A 13,616-nucleotide genomic window follows, 5' to 3' on the forward strand; every position below is an offset into this window, starting at 1 on the left:
TTCTGACAATTTATAATTACAATACACTGTAAAACACATGATTCTGCAACACCGAGAATATTACTGTTTTTAAAACATGTAAACAATGAAAATGCAATTTATTGTTCTGATGGTAGGTTTTATAAAACTCCATGCAAAATGCTTTGATGAAAAAAAAATTCAAAAATAATTATCAAAAACAAATCTTGAAGTATAAAAGATTGTTTGGACTGTAAAGAAATCTTGTAAATCTTACGAAAAGCAGGATACGGTAGAGATTTCCAGAAATGTCTGAAAGAGAAAAGGGAGGTTCATTGTATAGGAACATAGGAACAGGAGTAGACCATTCAGTCCCTCACACCTGGTCCACCATTCAATGAGATCATGGCTGATCTATGGCCTAACTCCATATACCTGCCTTTGGCCCCTATTCCTGATTGGGTAGAAATCCTGTTTTTCAGAACAGCTGTCACACTGGCTTGAAAAATGAAGTGCAATCATTAATTTAAATACAATATTGATAGCCTTAACTTTCTGAGGTCAGATCTACCAGGTTTTCTCTATTCAGTCATAAACCAATTTCACCTTCTGGATTGTATTTGCTGCCATCAGAGATACCAATTCCATCTCCTGCATGCACCGCTAAGAAGAAGCTCAGTATGTGGGATGCAGTTAAAGCCACATGGCATTGAAACATCCTAGCTGTCGTGATGCTGACCTGCGAACTTGAACTGTCTATGCCCTTAGACTAGTTATTCCAGTTCACCTTTGACATTGACGTCTATCTGAAATTGCACAAAAGCAGGGTGGATGTAAATGGTCATGGCTTGGAGAGGGTGGACGATAGGAAATTGTTTCCGTTAGGCGAGGAGACTAGGATCCGTGGACACAGCCTTAGAATTAGAGGGGGTAAATTCAGAACAGAAATGCGGAGATATTTCTTCAGCCAGAGAGTGGTGGGCCTGTGGAATTCATTGCCACAGAGTGCAGTGGAGGCTGGTACGCTAAATGTCTTCAAGGCAGAAATTGATAAATTCTTGATGTCACAAGGAATTAAGGGCTACGGGGAGAATGCGGGTAAGTGGAGTTGAAATGCCCATCAGCCATGATTGAATGGCGGAGTGGACTCGATGGGCCGAATGGCCTTACTTCCGCTCCTATGTCTTATGGTCTTATGGTCTTATTATCACCTTCCTTCAACCACCAGCAAAGTGGGAGAAGAAGTAATCAATGTTGTCAGGAAGTGATATTCGTTCATCAAAAACCTGCTTACTGATACTCGATTTGGCTTACAATGTTAGCTTCTGAATTCTGATGCCAGAGGAGATTTGAAAAAGCCACAAAGGTAGAGTTCCAATACTATAACTATTGCAGCAAACTGGATTTTTTAAAATATTCGACATTAACGAGCTTTTAAACAAGACCCTAACAGTCATGTGACTTCTCTCCAGGATTCAACTGTGATTAGAACCAGATGTACCTCACAAAGTAACACTATCCACAAGGGTGAAAAGAAACTCAGGAACAATGACATCCTTGGTGATTCAATTGCAAAAGGCTCGCATTCAAATTCTGATAGTAGTAGGAAAGACAAATAAAGCTTCATAAACTACGCATAGCACTAGTCAAACCACACTTCGAATAATGTGAACAGTTTTGGTCTCCTATCCAAGAAGCGATATATTGGCATCGAAGACAGTCCAGAGAAGGTTCATTGGATTGATTCGGCGTATGGAGGGGTTTCTTATGAGGAGAGATTGAGTAAATTATGCTTGTAGTCTTTGGGGTTCAGAAGAATGAGCGAAGAACTAATTGAAGATATAGGATTCTTAGAGGCCTTGACAGGGTAGATGAGGACAGGTTGCTCCCCTTGTAGAAGAGTCCAGGACAAGAGGGCATAACCACAGAGTAAGTGGTCATCCATTGAAGACGGAGATGAGGAGAATTTTTTTTTATTCTCTCAGAAGGAAGTGAACCTGTGGAGCTCTTTACTACAGAGGCTGTCAAGGCTAGGCCATTAAATGTGTTCAAGGCTGAGATGGACAGATTTCTAATCGGTTAGGGATTCAAGGTTTACGGTTAACAGGCAGGAAAGTGGGTTTGAAGGTCATCAGAAAAAAAAATTAACTCTGGTTTATAGCGTCATAGAGTCATAGAGATGTACAGCATGGAAACAGACCCTTCGGTCCAACCCGTCCATGCCGACCAGATATCCCAACCCAATCTAGTCCCACCTCCCAGCACCCGGCCCATATCCCTCCAAACCCTTCCTATTCATATACCCATCCAAATGCCTCTTAAATGTTGCAATTGTACCAGCCTCCACCACATCCTCTGGCAGCTCATTCCATACACGTACCACCCTCTGCGTGAAAATGTTGCCCCTTAGGTCTCTTTTATATCTTTCCCCTCTCACCCTAAACCTATGCCCTCTAGTTTTGGACTCCCCAACCCCAGGGGAAAGACTTTGCCTATTTATCCTATTCATGCCCCTCATAATTTTGTAAACCTCTATAAGGTCACTCCTCAGCCTCTGACGCTCCAGGAAAAACAGCCCCAGCCTGTTCAGCCTCTCCCTATAGCTCAGATCCTCCAACTCTGGCAACATCCTTGTAAATCTTTTCTGAACCCTTTCAAGTTTCACAACATCTTTCCGATAGGAAGGAGACCAGAATTGCACGCAATATTCCAAAAGTGGTCTAACCAATGTCCTGTACAACTGCAACATGACCTCGCAACTCCTGTACTCAGTACTCCGACTAATAAAGGAAAGCATACCAAATGCCTTCTTCACTATCCTATCTACCTGCGACTCCACTTTCAAGGAGCTATGAACCTGCACTCAAAGGTCTCTTTGTTCAGCAACACTCCCTAGGACCTTACCATTAAGTGTACAAGTCCTGCTAAGATTTGCTTTCCCAAAATGCAGCACCTCGCATTTATCAGAATTACCTCCATCTGCCACTTCTCAGCCCATTGGCTCATCTGGTCAAGATCCTGTTGTAATCTGAGGCAACCCTCTTCGCTTTCCACTACACCTCCAATTTTGGTGTAATCTGCAAACTTACTAACTGTACCTCTTATGCTCGCATCCAAATCATTTATGTAAATGACAAAAAGTAGAGGGCCCAGCACCGATCCTTGTGGCACTCCACTGGTCACAGGCCTCCAGTCTGAAAAACAACCCTCCACCACCACCCTCTGTCTTCTACCTTTGAGCCAGTTCTGTATCCAAATGGCTAGTTCTCCCTGTATTCCATGAGATCTAACCTTGCTAATCAGTCTCCCATGGGGAACCTTGTCGAATGCCTTACTGAAGTCCATATAGATCACATCTACTGCTCTGCCCTCATCAATCTTTTTTGTTACCTCATCAAAAAACTCAATCAAGTTTGTGAGACATGATTTCCCATGCACAAAGCCATGTTGACTATCCCGAATCAGTCCTTGCCTTTCCAAATACATGTACATTCTGTCCCTCAGGATTCCCTCCAACAACTTGCCCACCACCGAGGTCAGGTTCACTGGTCTATAGTTCCCTGGCTTGTCCTTACCACCCTTCTTAAACAGTGCCAACCTCCAGTCTGCCGGCACCTCACCTGTGACTATCGATGATACAAAAATCTCAGCAAGAGGCCCAGCAATCACTTCTCTAGCTTCCCACAGAGTTCTCGGGGCACACCTGATCAGGTCCTGGGGGTTTATCCACCTTTAACCGTTTCAAGACATCCAGCACTTCCTCCTCTGTAATCTGGACATTTTGCAAGATGTCACCATCTATTTCCCTACAGTCTATATCTTCCATATCCTTTTCCACAGTAAATACTGATGCAAAATATTCATTTAGTATCTCCCCCATTTTCTGTGGCTCCACACAAAGGCCGCTTTGCTGATCTTTGAGGGGCCCTATTCTCTCGCTAGTTACCCTTTTGTCCTTAATATATTTGTAAAATCCCTTTGGATTCTCCTTAATTCTATTTGCCAAATCTATCTCATATCCACGTTTTGCCCTCCTGATTTCCCTCTTAAATATACTCCTACTTTCTTTATACTCTTCGAAGGATTCACTCGATCTATCCTGTCTGTATCTGACATATGCTTCCTTCTTTTTCTTAACCAAACCCTCAATTTCTTTAGTCATCCAGCATTCCCTAGAGTTACCAGCCTTCCCTTTCACCCTGACAGGAATATACTTTCTCTGGATTCTCGTTATCTCATTTCTGAAGGCATCCCATTTTCCAGCTGTCCCTTTACCTGCGAACATCTGCCTCCAATCAGCTTTTGAAAGTTTTTGCCTAATACCTTCAAAATTGGCTTTTCTCCAATTTAGAATTTCAACTTTTAGATCTGGTCTATCCTTTTCCATCACTATTTTAAAACGAATAGAATTATGGTCACTGGCCCCAAAGTGCTCCCCCACTGACACCTCAGTCACCTGCCCTGCCTTATTTCCCAAGAGTAGGTCATGTTTTGCACCTTCTCTAGTAGGTACATCCACATACTGAATCAGAAAATTGTCTTGTACACACTTAAGAAATTCCTCTCCATCTAAACCTTTAACACTATGGCAGTCCCAGTTGATGTTTGGAAAGTTAAAATCCCCTACAATAACCACCCTATTATTCTTACAGATAGCTGAGATATCCTTACAAGTTTGTTTCTCAATTTCCCTCTGACTATAGGGGGGTCTATAATACAATCCCAATAAGATGATCATCCCTTTCTTATTTCTCAGTTCCACCCAAATAACTTCCCTGGATGTATTTCCAGGAATATCCTCCCTTAGCACAGCTGTAATGCTATCCCTTATCAAAAGTGCCACTCCCCCTCCTCTTTTGCCTCCCTTTCTATTCTTCCTGTAGCATTTGTATCCTGGAACATTCAGCTGCCAGTCCTGCCCATCCCTGAGCCATGTGTCCATAATTGCTATGATATCCCAGTCCCATGTTCCTAACCATGCCCTGAGGTCATCTGCCTTCCCTGTTAGGCCCCTTGCATTGAAATAAATGCAGTTTAATTTATTAGTCCTACCTTGTCCCTGCCTGCTCTGACTGTTTGACTCACTTCTGTTCTCAGCTGTACCCATCCCAGATCGATCTCTTTCCTCACTATCTCCCTGGGTCCCAACCTCCCACCTTACTAGTTTAAATCCTCCCAAGCAGTTCTGGTAAATTTCCCTGCCAGTATATTAGTCCCCTTCCAATTTAGGTGCAATCCGTCCTTCTTGTACAGGTCACTTCTACCCCAAAAGAGATTCCAATAATCCAAAAATGTGAATCCTTCTCCCATACACCAGCTCCTCAGCCATGCATTCATCTGCTCTATCCTCCTACTCCTGCCCTCACTAGCTCATAGCACTGGGAGTAATCCAGATACTACTACCCTTGAGGACCTCCTTTTTAAAATTCTACCTAATCTCCCTTCAGAGTCTCAACCTTTTCCCCTCCAATGTCGTTGGTTCCAATGTGGACAATGACCTCCTGCTGGCTCTTCTCCCTAATGAGAACATTCTGCACCCTCTCTGAGACATCCTTGATCCTGGCACCAGGGAAACAACACACCATTCTGCTTTTTCTCTGCTGGCCACAGAAACATCTGTCTGTACCTCCGACTACAGAATCCCCTAACACAATTGATCTCTTAGAAGCCAACGTACCCCTCGTTGCATTAGAGCCAGTCTCAATACCAGAAATTTGGCTGTTGTGCTATGTTCCCCTGAGAATCCATCATCCCCTACATTTTCCAAAACAGCATACCTGTTTGAAATGGGTATATCCACAAAAGACTCCTGTTCTAGCTGCCTATCTCTCTTACCCTTCCTGGAGTTAACCCATCTATGTGACTGTATCTGAGACTATCCCCCCTTTCTATAACTGCCATCCATCACATACTGTAGCTATTGCAAATTCCTCATCGCTTCTATTTGTCACTCCAACTGATCCACTCAATCTGATAAGATTTGCATCCAACAGCATTTATGGCAGATATAATCTGCAGTAACCCTTAAACTCTCTTTAAACTCCCACATCTGACAAGAAGTACATATCACTGCAAAGGCCATTTTTGCTCCTTCACAATCTACAGACCCAGAAAATAACACCATCTTATTCCTCTACAAACACTGCCCTAGGTTAAATTAATAGCTATGGCTTATATTTTAAGTTTAATCAAGAGACTTATCTCCAAAAAACATATAATCAAGGAAGAATCTACTGTACCCACGACTGCAGCCTTTCTCTCCACAAATGCTGCTAAACCTGCTGAGTGTTCCCAGCAATTTCTGCTTTTGCTTTTGACGGTTATCAGATCAACCAAGATGTAACTGAATAGCGAAGTGGACTTGATGGGCTGAGTGATCTGCTCCTATGTTTTACAGTCTTGTTGACCGATGGGTGTGAATGGTTCATTCCAACCTCACCCAGCTTCTTGGTGAAAAAAATGGGAGTGGAGTAGTGGTGACTGAGAGGGCAGGGAATCAGCTGCTTTAATTCAGACAGTTCTCTTTGGGAGCCATTGCTGATTTAGAACCTGTGATCCTAAATTTCAGCTTGTAACTCCACCCCCACTTTGCGAAGCCTGGACAAATCTGTCTAGGGCCTGTCTAGTTATTAGTTGTGCAAGACAGACTGCTAGTGAGTGTAAAGAGAAGAGGCACTTGTCTTTGTTAACAAGATGGTTTATTGTTCAAGAGCAATAAGTACAACTTGCATCTTTCATCAGACATTTTATTCAGGACTCTCAGAAACTGTACAGAATACATGCATTAGGAGAAAGTGAGGACTGCAAATGCTGGAGAATCAGACATGAAAAGTGTGGCGCTGGAAAAACACAGCAGGTCAGGCAGCATCTGAGGAGCTGGAGAATTGACGTTTCAGGTATAAACCCTTCATGTTCCTGATGAAGGGCTTTTGCCCAAAATATTGACTCAGAATACATCCATTGTCTAAAAAGTCGGAAGTGTGGTGCTGGAAAAGCACAGTCAGTCAGGCAGCATCTGAGGAGCAGGAGAGTCGACATTTTGAATCCTGAAGCAGACCCACTACCACAGCCATATTGCCTTCCTCAGCACCTGCCTACGGAACCGACTGATGGACTCCACACTACATTCAGACCATCACAATTTGGACCTGACCAGGACAACCACTATGTACAGCAAATCCAAAGGCTCCAGAAATGGTTCTCCCACCGGAACCTAAGCTCCACACTCGCAGCCATGCACTACCACCTACTCTCTCTGCAGTCAGCCCTGTCCCAGCTCAGGGCCACACGCTCCCAGACCTGCAAAGGACCTTTGCTGTTCTTCATTCTGAGAAGAATCCAGACAGTCAGCAAACACATTTTCTCCACCGTACAGGACATCAAGGAACGTAAGTGCACCAAACTTTCATGTACTTACCTCCAAACTTGGGATTCCTCAATCATTCCAGAACCTTCTCCCGGCCTCCAGAACCTCTCGGACACCATTAGCCATGCGGCCTCTCCAGCCACACACACCACGGCAGTCGCCTCATTCCTAATGAAGTCCTTATGCCTGAAACATTGATTCTCCTGCTCCCCAGAAGCTGCCTGACCTGCTGTGCTTTTCCAGCACCACGCTTTTCGACTTGATTCTCCAGCATCTGCAGTCCTCACTTTCTCCTATTCCTTAAAAAGGCTAGGGTAGAACTCACTGTCTCCACCTAAAAACTGTGTGACAGCATTGCTTTGGCTGGAACTAATGGAACTTCATCATTAACTCTTTCAGAGCCACTAGCTAATGGAGTAGAGACAGTTGGAAAGTTCATTTCACTGGCTAAAAGACAATCAATGAAACTATGCTCCAGACCTGACCCAACACAATATATAATACAGGAGCCAGTCTGGGAAAGCAGACATTTTTAGCTTTAAAGTAGTTTGGTCAGTAACAGCCATTATGTGTAGAGGTCTAAGTAGAACCTGTGAGGACAGCACCAGCCTTTGCTGTCTCGGCACGTCAGAGTTAGATTTTCTCTCTGACACTGAGTTTAACTAAGAAAGGTGCCAAGAATTCATTCCTGTTCAGCTGAAAAAGAGTCCAACTAGCAGGACCAGCAATGAAAAAGGACCTTCATTGACTCCCTGAAGCTTTTGTGACTACTGAGTCCACCTCCAAGACAACCTCTAGCTATTTGACTGCAGAAGACATCACAGCTGCTCTTCACCTTTAACCCTTCACTGCAGACCTCCAGTCCTTCAAATACAAAACACAGACTCAACATGATATTCTAAAGGATTGAACTGAATTTCATCTTTATAGGTATCTCATGTCTTTAACTGCATTTATTCTTTTGTTCATAACTTTATTATTTTTACATAAATAACTTACAGTACTGTTTTGTAATAAACTAACCTTTACTTTGTTTAAAACTAATGCTTTGCTGCAGATTATTTTTAGATTGAAGGATTTGCAAGTGAAAAGGGGTTATACACAACACACACAACTTCTTTGTTCACAGATCACTTTGAAGGAACACCATGCCTTAAATCGAGGTAGAAGGAACTGTGTTAGACATTGAATCACTATGGCTCCCAACAGCTTTAGCAACAATGAGGTGAATTGGAAATTGGAGAGGTGAGAATAACTATCCTGTAACCTCTACTGTCTTACAATCTATTGGTCAGACACACTAGTTGTTCAAAAATGTTTTAAGCAGATCAAAGCAACTCATTTTCTGAGTACAGCACTTTGAGAGTGAAAATATGAAGAATGAAAGGCCTGTCCCCGTGCTGTACTGTTCCATGATGCACTATTTGGATAGGTTTTCACTCCAACTTTATTGTGTTTTATCAATTGCTGCTTCAGATAAAAATAATATATCCACCATGTTTTGCAGTTCAGAAACTTGTGATTAGGTATTTTAACATTATTTGATAATCCAGAAAAGACTTGGTCCAAGGCATTCTGAACTGGAAATGGAACACTGTAATGAAGTTTTAAATCTGAAGTGATGGGCTGAATCTTACCTTTTTTTGGGTAAGTATCAGGAGTGTTGAGTTTTTTGGAGGGATTTTCGGATTCCGGCCTAGCCAGTCTTCAATCGGTATCTTAACAAACCCACCTTGTTAACAATCAAGAAGCATGGTGGTTCAGTGGTCAGCACTACTGCCTCACAGCACTTGGGACCTGGTTTAAATTCTCACCCTCGGGTGATGGTCTGTATGGAGTTTGCGCATTCTCCCTGTGTCTGCATGGGTTTCCTTTGGGTGCTCTGGTTTCCTCCCACAGGCCAAAAATGTGCAAGTTAGGTGGATCGGCCATGGGAAATGCAAGGTTACAGAGATAGGTTAGGGGGACTGTAACTGGCTGGGTTGCTCTTCGGAGGATCTATGCAGACTTGATGGGCTGAATGGTCTCTTTCTGCACTCTAGGGATTCTATGATTCTTTCTACCCTGCCACTATGGCATCCTTCTTATCTGATTCTAGCCTCATCTTATCAATTGCTGTTCCTGGAGCAATTTGCCATTGCGAGGATGTCCACGAATTGACTAATAATCCCTAGCGCTGGCACTATCTTTAAAAATCCATTGTGTACCTGGACGGTCACTGACAGTCTGAAGCTGCCTTTGGTGGTTCCTGACATTACAATGGAAATGTGGCACCCCACATGCAGACAGGGACCTGGAATTCCTGCTGGAAGGGTTGACGCTGAGGCAGAACTTTCTGACCAGCCTTGTCTGAGGTTGAATCAGTGCAGTCCCAGCCTATGGAGGCAAGGACAGCACTGTAAGAAGAAGGTTGATGTCTTCTCTATTCTGCCAGTGTAAATGCCATCATCTTCACGCTGATACGTGGCATTCACTCTATTAATGCTACTGCACCTACTTTCCACCACGGCTCATGCTATACCGCTTTCACTAATACCTGCAACATGTTCCCTGACACCCTGCATGCCCTCTGTATTGTACTCACTCAGTCAGGATACTTCCCTACTTGCACCATCAGGAACAGCTGTACCTCCTACTTTCATCTTCCTTAATACAGTCGATTCTACTATAACACGATAGTTCCATTCTCATGCAATCCCATGTTATAAAAAGAAATGTAACAGCAGCACCATTTAAACTAATGGGGCCAGAATCAGGTCATAACCAATACACTTAAAAACTTTGCACTTTAGAAACAGTGTCCCCAATTTGTCTATCGCGTTATAACAAATTCTCATTAATGAAACATGCGTTTTAGCAGAATGACCTTTACCTACATTTCTCGCATTCCAGGAGGAACTAACCCCGAAAAGGGCAAAATCAGTCAGTATGGTGATGGGCTGCCTGGCACCCCTCATCCCTTATATGAAGAGCTGACAGTCACTGCTATTTGGAAGGACACGGGAGCACCACAACCTGTAAGTTGCCTTCCAAACCACTCCTGATCCAGACTTGGGAAAATATTACTCCATCCTCAGTACCCATTCAGTCTGTCCTAAAACCTTGTGGGTCTGCTTGCATCAAATGGACTGCAGCAGTTCAAGGATGCTGCTCACTACCATCTTCTGAAGGGCAACTTGGGATTGGCCAGTTAGTGGTTTGATTAGATTCCCTACAGTGTGGACACAGGCCCTTCAGCCCAACAAGTCCACACCAACCCTCCAAAGAGCAACACACCCAGACCCATTCCCCTACATTTACTCCTGACTAATGCACCTAATACTACAGGCAATTTGGCATGGCCAATTCACCTAACCTGCACATCTTTGGACTGTGGGAGGAAACCAGAGCAAACCCACGCAGGGAATGTGCAAACTCCATACAGACAGTTGCCCGAGACAGGAATTGAACCCAGGTCCCTGGCGCTGTGAGGCAGCAGTGCTAACCACTGAGCCACCGTGCCACCCCACGACCTGTGAATGAATGAAAAAAAATCTTGACTATGACCATCCCAGGTAGGTAAGGTGATTAGCCAAAGTCTTTTTCCAATGGTAGCGAGTCCAAAACTGGAGGGCATAGATTTAGGGCGAGAGGGGAAAGATTTAAAAGGAACCTAAAGGGCAACCTTTTCATGCAGAGGGTTGTGAGTGTATGGAATGAGCTGCCAGAGGAAATGGTAGAGGCAGTGCATGGTGCAGTGGCTCAGTGGTTAGCACTGCTAGCTCACAGTGCCAGAGATCTGGGTTTGATTCCAGCCTTGGGTGACTGTGTGGAGTTTGCCTATTCTCCCTGTGTCTACATGGGTTTTCTCTGTGTGCTCTGGTTTCCTCCCATAATCCAAAGATGTGCAGGTCAGGTGAATTGGCCACACTAAATTGCCCATAGTATTAGGTGCATTAGTTAGGGGTAAATATAGGGTAGAGGAATGCATCTGGGTGGGTTACTCTTTGGATGGTCGGTGTGGACTTGTTGGGCCAAAGGGCCTGTTTCCATACTGTAGGGAATCTAATCTAATCAAATTACAATATTTAAAAGACAATTGGACAGGTGGGTGGCATGGATAGGGAAGGTTTAGAGGGACACAGGCAAGTGGGATTAGTTCAGTGGTGGGCTTGGTGGGCTTGGGCGACTCGGACCAAAGGGTCTGTTTTCACGCTGTACAACTCTCGGACTTCTATTCTTGGTAATGTGGTGTGATACTATGTCAAAGGAATTGGCTTTCCCCCACAGTTATTGCATGGAAACAAGTCAAACAATTGAAACCTGAAAATGAGCACACTTGTATAATCCAGAGTTTGAGTTAATGGTAAAGCCAAGTAAAGACATTTCTAAAAAATACAAAATAAAATATAAGATATAAAATGTCAAAATCCTGGTAGTTCTGACATTAATAAAAGTAAGACTAAAACAAGATTTAAAATGTTGTTGGATATAAATTATTTGCCCTTTAAAAGATTCTACATCATACCCTGATCATAAGTTGTATAAGGTATGGTTAACAGTAATTTAGTTTTGGAACATATAAATTGCCCTTTGCTTTTTTCAAAATAAAACCTAGCAAGCAAAATATTTGCCTTTCCATAAATTCCGTTCACCCCAGCTGGAAACTTGGTAACTTGCAGACTGAGAATGAAGGACTAATATTCAAAACAAAAACAAATACACAGTCAATACTCACTAGAAATTACTTTTAAAATTTAAAACTTTAATTTACTGTGAATGGTCATTCATATTCATGTTGACTCTGAATGTAATCAGGAAGGAAAGTTGACCTTAATACTGAAAGGGGAGGATGGAGAATATTGTAGGGAAGTCTTGCCAATAGCTGCACAGGACACATGAAATCCTACCTGGTAAACCACACACAGGTTAGCCTCATTATTTATAGGGGTTTGGTAGCTCAGTTGGCTGTACACCCCATCTGCTATGTAGACTGATACCAACTGTGTGGGTTCAATTCCCACAGCAGCTAAGGTTCCTTTGCCTGAGGTGTGGTGACCCTCAAGTTAATCTACCACCATTTACCTCTCTCAAATGAGTCTGTACCTCTATGGGTCAGTGGTGGTCTGACAACTCTTCCTTTTACCCTTATTTATGCCAACATTGGAAGCAGTTCAGAGGAGTTAACTCAAATGATTCCTGGGAATGGGGTTGGCTTAAAGGAACGTTGTCCAAGATGGAAACATCAACACACCACTGTGTTCCCTGGTCAACATCTTTGTGTCAGGCTTACTGCAGTATTCCAGTGAAGCTCGGTGTAAGCTGGAAGAATAGTATCTCATTTTCTGCTTGGAACTCTACAGCCTTCTGGACTCAATATTGAGTTTGCAATCTTAGGGCTTGAGGAACTTTTCCCATGTTCTTACCCCTAATCTCCACACACCAAACCCTATTATCACATGATCTGCTATTATACACTATCCATTGTTAGTGACTAACAGACCCCATTAGCAGCTATTCATTCTCCCAGGCTGATTGTTATCCACTCTTCTTCTCTCTCTTTGGTCTCTATCTCCACCTATCATTTACTCCTTACCCCCTAACCCCACCCTATCTTCTACATAAAAGCCAACATTGCCCTAGCTACCATCAGTTCTGAAGAAGGGTCACTGGATCCGAAATGTTAACTCTGATTTCTCCCCACAGATGCTGCCAGACCTGCTGAGCTTTACCAGCAATTTCTGTTTTTGTTGTTGCTGTTGACCAAGATGGAGTTCAGTTACTCATTGCCATTTGGAAGAATGTGAGGGGATCTCCTTTGGACAAGGTGCACGCTAAAAGGATGTTCTCTCTATCAGGAGTTGGTGACTACCCAAATGTGTGTTTTTTAATTGATCTTTTTCCCAGATCTTTAAATTTATTTCGATATTCTAATCAATCTAACCAGAGAAACTATCATAGATGCAGTAGTCCCCCGTATCTGCGGGAGAGAAGTTCCAAGACCTACCGCGGATTCCAGAAACCGCAGATGGTAGCGAACCCATTCATTTAAATGGGAAACTTACCTCCCCTGGTTTCTGGTTCTGGAATGTTCCATGTAATATTTTCTGGCTGCAGCGAACTGTGGATAACTGAAACCGCAAAAACTGATTCCATGGATACGGTGGTCGCCCTGTACTTGGAGAAGGTAGGACTTGGCTTCCAGATTCAGGGATAAGGACACTACTAATTGCTTTAGATATTTTCTAGTCAACTTGCTCAGACATTTTTCATAACACCTCTGAAGTAGGTGGGACTTGAACCTGGGTTTTCT

General features: G+C 43.2%; 1 long non-coding RNA gene across 1 annotated transcript; it reads left to right on the forward strand.

Annotated features, from left to right (window-relative positions):
• Positions 1 to 7,620: 7,620 nt before the first annotated feature.
• Positions 7,621 to 10,350, forward strand: LOC148149103 (uncharacterized). The gene is made up of 3 exons (XR_015758017.1): positions 7,621 to 8,254; positions 8,454 to 8,569; positions 10,217 to 10,350. It is a non-coding gene; the product is annotated as an uncharacterized LOC148149103 (long non-coding RNA).
• Positions 10,351 to 13,616: the final 3,266 nt, after the last annotated feature.

This window comes from Chiloscyllium plagiosum, unplaced genomic scaffold (assembly GCF_037043375.1).
Source record: "Chiloscyllium plagiosum isolate Xiang-an unplaced genomic scaffold, Cpla_swu_hap1 HiC_scaffold_9, whole genome shotgun sequence".
Classification (NCBI taxonomy): domain Eukaryota; kingdom Metazoa; phylum Chordata; class Chondrichthyes; order Orectolobiformes; family Hemiscylliidae; genus Chiloscyllium; species Chiloscyllium plagiosum.